The sequence below is a fragment of the Haemaphysalis longicornis genome, unplaced genomic scaffold (genome assembly GCF_048455015.1).
Source record: "Haemaphysalis longicornis isolate Haplotype H1 unplaced genomic scaffold, Haemaphysalis longicornis Haplotype H1 scaffold_2, whole genome shotgun sequence".
Lineage (NCBI taxonomy): Eukaryota > Metazoa > Arthropoda > Arachnida > Ixodida > Ixodidae > Haemaphysalis > Haemaphysalis longicornis.
Window position 1 is genome coordinate 100,573,648 of NW_027526295.1, and position 7,166 is coordinate 100,580,813.

Here is a 7,166-nt window from a genome sequence, read left to right on the forward strand (position 1 = left end):
CGTCTGGTGGATTTTATCCCAATATTGTATGCGGAATTCTTGGACATTGCCTTGGCACTAAGAAAGCTTGACATATTGATATCGTCTCCACTCATAATTACAGATTCCTTATCCGTAGGCCTAGCCCTTTCTTCTTCTAAAGACTAACCCCTTCTAGGGACGTTTCGATCACTTCTGCCCCCTCACATTACTGAATTAGACCTTCTTTGGGTCCCTCGGCATGCGGGAATCACCTTTAATGAAACCGCAGATTCATTGGCAAGGGTAGCACTGTCTGGGCCTGTTGTCGATGCCATTGAGACAACGCCTTTATTAGCCGCCGCAAGGTTCCGTAGAATGTGGAAACTGCAAGGGCAGCACGAATAAGTCTTATTATCGTTGAGACATTTTTGTAACGCAAAAAGTCTCCTGGAAACCGAATTGCTGCTCTTCACGTGACTTGGAGATGATTGTAACGAGCCTTGGATGTCGTGTGTCACAGTTGAATAGATACCTCCACAGCTCTCGACTGGCGCAGTCTGCTATGTGCAGTTCCTGTAATGAAGAACAGACTGCCGACCATTTCCTTTTGTCCTGTCGACGATTTTCAAGTCTCAAACATCAGCTCCTTGAGGTGCCGCTTCATAGCTTGGCACTGGGATTATCGGTGCCGGCTCTTTTATCATTTTGGGCTTCAGAAACGGGATATTGCCGCCGGGATGTTTGTTCTGCTCTGCGCTTCATAGAAAATTCCAAATAGTTCACAACGTAATTCCATTCTTATTCTGGCACCTCACCAAAACCCTCCAAAAGCATTCATTTACGAATATTTTTCTAATATTCTTCTCCCGCCTCCTCCTTCTCTCCTCCATTTTTTTCTTCTTCTTATTCTTTTGCTTCTTCTTCTTCTTCTTCTTCTTTATTTATTTATTTATTTGTATCCCTTTTTGTTTTATTTTATATTGACTAATTTCCAAACTCGATTTGTAAAACACAAGAAGAAAAAAGCTTCCAAAATTTTTTAATTTTCCTCCCATCATCCACATTGGCATTTATCTCTTTCGGTTTCACGGCTGATGTTTGGCAGATCCCCTGATTGGGTATGAGCCAATAATTTTAAGAAACAACAACAACAACAACCACAACAACCGCAACAATAACGGACTTCTGAAGCGTTTCGCAAATTTATGGCAAGGGAATGAAGAACTTGCTTTCTTCGTGAGTGCCTTCACGGGTGCCCTAGAAAATAATCATACGGAAGAATTAGAAAAGAGCTGCTAATGCTGCCAAGAGGACTCATGTAAACTCACACTGTTCTTAAAGGGCTGTTCTATATGCTTAATGCCTTTTCCTTCAAAACGGCAACGCACCATTCTCGAAAGGCAATTAAAATAAAGTTTTATAAGAATGCGACGTCAATTTGAGTGTTTCAATTCAATACGAGCCAAGTGCAAACATACAATACCATTATTCCTCAAATTCGTCGCTGAATTTTTAAATACTTGTGGCGGTAAACTTTCTCTAGCTGACATGTAAAACGTATCATATAATAGCTTTGACAGCGTTGCATTTAGAACCGGTAACGAACTTCCGCTCTTTCCTGGAATTATCTTTGTATGGATCTGGCCCATTAAAAAAACGCCTCAAATACTGAAACGATTAAGACGCCAAGGGCTCGAAAATGGCCTTCTTCCACTTCTTACACAACACGCAGGTCGCTCATCCTAACTGTTTCGCCATGCTGATACGCGAATCCGTTAAAATCTGCCACGAGTTTTCCAATGATTACGGGAACTTACAATTTGACCTTTAGAACAACCCATGTACTGACACCTGTAGCAGGCAAGCCCATTATGTGCGCCAGGAACTGCGACACCATACCTCTGTGCTTCCAATGTTTCGATCGCAGGGCGCAGCGGTAGTAACCCGCATTCGTTTCGTTGCGACGACGTTGCCGACACAAATCCCGGCACAAATCGCAAGGAGCCTGAAACATTATTTGCAGTGAGTGTGCGCAGGAGTCAGTGCATTGTAGCGTCAGATGTCCATCTTAATAGTGCTCCTAAACCAACACGTCACCGGAGGTTTAACTCCACGGTGCCCCAAAATAAGCGTGCAGTGACGCGTATTCCGGAACATAAATTCAATCCCACATTAACTCGTGGCTGTGCGTACAAGTAGATTGTGCCAGCAGCAACCACCGCCGCGAGCTTATCCTGCTACGGATGGCCAACAGCGAGTACAAGCGCAAGAATGCTGGTCAAGTGAGTAAGCCCCGCATATCGTTCCAGTTGCGGGTAGCGCGACTGCACTCCCCCCTCGCCAGTGGTGAGTGGGACTCACCGCGAGTGGCTGAAAGAAAATTTAATAATAACCGATACAAAGACCCGCTGTGCTAAAAGCTACACGGGTCCCCTAAATAGTACATACTAAAACGTCTGTCAAGCAGAAAACCATACACACTGCATGTATCACTTCACAACACTATCACACCATTCACTAAAAATCCAGTTCACTAGTACACACACCACTAAAACCACTGCTACACCGAAAGATCACTGTAGATCAGAACCTCGACAGTTAAGGACAAAACTTCACCATCAATACAACAATCCGTGGGGAAGATTGGAGACTTCTATTTGCTTGTTTGGCTTATGCACTCTCTCGAATTCGCACTCGCCAGCCCCAAACGGGGGTGAGCCTCACTCACCACTCACTCGTAAGTGGTGAGTGAGGGGGTGGAGGAGTGCACTAGTGAGTGAGCCTTCCTACGCATGGCAGAGGTCCTATCAGAGCTTTTCGGTTGGCCAACCGGTCTATTGGGAAATGTATTAGTTTTATAGTGCAACGCACTTTAGGTGCTCGCCTTGTCCAAGCTCGCTCGCTCGACCCAGTTAATAGAGCACCAAGGTGGCGTCCCCGGGTAACGCTGTTAGTTGCGGCGTACACCAGATGCTTCCAAAGCCATGCGGGTTTTATAGTCATTAGCGTTCGAAACTCGTGAAACGCTGGCGCTTGTCGTGCATTGTCCCGTTGTATAGGGAAAAGAAAACTACAGGTACATCTGAGGAAAAATATACGTAAATAACCGGCAGGGCCCGCGTTCCTCTAGTTAAGGACGCCCGTTGGGTTGGTTTTTACGATATATTTATGCAAAATCTGGCAGTGCAACGCCAGCACGTGCGGGGAGAACAGCATAAAGAGAACAGAACTCCCGCTGGAGAAGTTTCAGGCCAACACAACCTAAATTACTGAAGGCCTCCCCACGCCGAAGTGACGTCACAGAAGTGAGATCGCCCTGGTAGTCGGCTTCACTGCGCCCGCATGCTTGCCTCGATTTACCTATCTGTTCCTTCGTGAACAAACAGCCCGTAAATTTGAATTTATGTTTAGAAATGTTTTTTAGGCTATAAGTTGTAAACATGGACAATCCAAATCATTTTGTTTCCTCTCTGATACGTAAAAAGTGCTTGAACAGAGCTTTGGCTGACAACCTACCAACCACTACCCTTTTTATCAAACGTCTATGTACACAGCACTAAGATTTTTTTCTTTGTTTTCAGGACTTGTCTTTCCCAACAATCGTTACCGATGGTGCAGTTAGCAAATTCACTTATTGCTGACATTACTTCGAGACTGGATGCAGGAAAGTATTTTGTAATTAACTAATGTTGCGATCTGTAGTATATTTGAATCTAACCCCAAAAATAATCAAGACAAATGAAAGACAAAGCTGTAGTCACACGAGTATACTGTCATTTGTTTTATTTTAAAATTCACATGACATACAAATATATACAGACATTTTTCGTACAAAAAAGCATTACTGCAAGCAATCAACAGGCCCATCATTTAAAAATGAGCATGGCATACCAATATGCACAAGCAAATCATTCAACATGTAACAAATTACGGTGCCATATATTACCAAATGCAAACAAATTAATTGTCAGCTGCAGCTAAACAAGGTTAGGATTCCAGTGTTTTCAGATTTCGCTTTTTTTCTTGCTTACTGGCCGTAAGCATGTCATTTTTCTGTTTGCACAGATTGCTCAATAACACATTAGCAGCTGCACTAAAAATGTATTTCATGACGAGCTGTGGTGAATGTCCATGGTCACACGTGTCTAAGTCTTCGTTGCTGTCAATAAGGGACGATGTCAAGGCAACAAGAAGCTCTTTTTGCTTTGGACAGTCATAAAACTTAGTGGCGTTTTTTTCATTGACAAGTTGCTCAAGCACCATGTCCATTGTCAAAACTGCATGCACAACCATAGGCTGGGGAAACATAAGGCCACCTCTAGTGGCAGTGGCAATGAGTGCAAAATCATCCTCGTCAAAATTCCGGTTTTCGAGCACCAGGTTCTCCTTGCAAGATGTACATGCAAGCTTTTTTGTAGCTGCATGTGCGCAGTACCCAGCCACATATGTAATGGCAGGAAGCATGGGCTGCTTTTTTGCAACATCTTGCTCTGTCAGAGCAACATCAAAATGCTTTAAATCTTGTGGGTCATTAACAGAACCACAAGGAGTGAGTACATCTAGCTGAGGGAGTTCGGGGAGCTCAAGCACTTTCTGCAGTCTGAGCTTGTGCTCAGATTCGTAGATCTGTCGTATAGACACGTTATACTGTGCTCCCGACAATTGACGATATTTTCCAAATCTGTCCTCTAGGCAGTCAGTTTGGAACTTCCCCAGCAACACGTACGAGAAGCCGAGCTCTTCAATGCAGTAGCGTGTTACTTCTACAAGTGCATGGGAGGTGTGGCGGAATGCGCTGTGTGTTTCACGAGTCAGGTGACCTGCATCAGGCTTTAGGCTTTCCCAGAAGTCAAGCCAGTCAATTACACTGTTAAGGAAATCGATCTGAGGGGAAGACAGACTTCTGACAGGCTCTTGAAAGCTGTCACGTAGGCGCTGTCCTTTGTGAGGCGTTTTGACGTTTACGATGTTCCACCATGTCAAGATGATGCGGATAAATTCAGCCGTTCCTTTGGCATGTTGTAGTTGAGCTAATGTGGAACTAGTCAGTGCTGCAATAGTTGAAAGGTTGAAAATCTTCAGGACAAGCTTGACATTCTGGCGCTCCAAGTTGGATAGATTTAATGCTTTTAAAGATAATGTCGGGGCCAACCGCAAGAGCTCATTGCTTTCCTGTTCATGTGCCTTCCTCAAAGTACCAAATGATGCCGTTAACACCTGCCCATTAGTGGAAAGCTCTGTTATGTCGGGAAAAAACATGCAGGTCCCTGGATTACGTTGATTAAGCCAGTTGTTACGTATGCACTTCAAAATGTGAACACTGTCCAAGACAAAGAACAAAGGTCTTGAAGGATCAGATGGGTGTGCATAGACAATATTACATTTGGGGGGATCAGAAAAAAAAGACATTGCCTTCCGGTTTATGGAATTATTGTCAGAAATGACTGCGATCACCCGAAGACCAGCATCTTCTAGCTCTTTAATCAGGCGCATCAGAAAGAAATGCAAGTCCTTTGCGTCGAGTTTCGCAACAGGTAGAATATGCACAACGTCCTTGTTCGGCGACAAAAGGCTCTGAATCATGAAGACGTATGCTGTCCTAGCAGCAATATTGCTGTTTGTGGCTGCCCCTGTGACAAAACCACCTTTATATTCGAAGTATGACTGCAAATGAATTTCGTCTATCATAAGCGTCACAGTCTTTTCATGATCCTTCAGTGCTAATGCCATTTTTTTTTGCATACGACAAGTACAATTCATCTTGTTGTTCCAGCGAAGGGCTAATGCTGTATGCAGCACAAACACGCCTAATAGTATTTGGATGAGGAAGCTTCAACTTTGACGTGCTTCGCATGAACTTGTAAGCGTGTGGCGATATCGTGAACATAATACTGGCGAACACAAGCAATTCGGCGGGATACCTTATTGCATTACTCAAAACAATCTCAACTTGCTGCCTCAGAAACTTTAACAGCTCTGCCTGCCAGTCAGATGGAAACTGTGATGCTGACAACTCTTCTAACTGAGCCGATATACGGCGCAAAAGCAGCTCAACTTTTCCCTCATCATTTTGTGAGCCTTTCACAATTTCCTCTATGCGGTCAAGTGTATCTGCTAGTTGCCTGACGTCCGAAATGGAAACAGGAAACACGACGGTGCCTACCTTTTTAATCCGTGTCTCCCCAAAGTATACTTTCAGAGAGAGGTCTGCATTTACTACCACTGCACAGCGCACTACCGGTGCATCTTGAGGCGCGAGGTTCAAGAAATGCACTTTGTCTTTTAAGACCACTTTGCTCCAGAACTCTCCCACCAAAAACGTGTCCGTGTGACACAAGAGGTCTTCAAAAGAGGAGATGGAGTTCTTCTTCTCTTCTTCCTGCTGAGTGATGAGTGAATGTTGCACTGCCTCTTGCAAGGCTTTCGCCCCCAGCCGAGCACGTTTTTCTTCTGGGGCTTCGCGGTCCGCACTTTTGTCTTGAGAAAGGTACGTGGGGCAGCCAGGAAAAATGCTTGGTGTAATTCCCGGCTTCAGACGCCTGAGCTTGAGTGGAACTTCAACCACCCTTCCAGTGGCCGAATCCATGTAGCTCGTTGATGTGACGAAGTCGCTCGGGTGAAAGTGCTTTTCGCAGAGTTGAAATTGGACAAAATGTTACATATAAATTAACGGCAGAAATACAGGGCAGTCCTTACATTTATACGCGACAGCGAACGTAATTACGAGAGCAAAGTGAATGGAAATAAAAGGCAGACTTCCTTACCACTGTGTATTTCGTTGGCGCGAAATCCTTACGCGGCACGGCGCGCGTCCATGCTGCTCTTTCCGCGGCATTGACCGGGAACCTGTACACGCGAACGGTGGGTCCCCGCATAATTGGAATTGCAGTTGGGTGCACAGCAACATCCAGGCATATTACTTGAGTTGTTAATGCATGCAGTGACAGGAATGCGAGCTGAAGTTGTGTCTCAGAAGCAGCAAATTCACTTGACACATGACTAGCAACCGCCGCCGCCGAAAAAGGTGAACGAAGTGGTTTGGGCACAATGTGGCCAGAGCACGACGCGCGCTTTCGGCTGCAAACCGAACAACAGCGCTTTGAAGGCTGAAATAAAAGCGATTTTTGGTTAATAAATCATGCGCGACGGTAATATTTAAGCCATGAAACAAGACAAAATTTTTTGCAGAACAATGAAATGACAAG

General features: G+C 44.7%; 1 pseudogene; it reads right to left on the reverse strand.

The window, feature by feature from the left end:
* Positions 1-3,948: 3,948 nt before the first annotated feature.
* LOC144167271 (uncharacterized) lies at positions 3,949-6,876 on the reverse strand (annotated as a pseudogene).
* Positions 6,877-7,166: the final 290 nt, after the last annotated feature.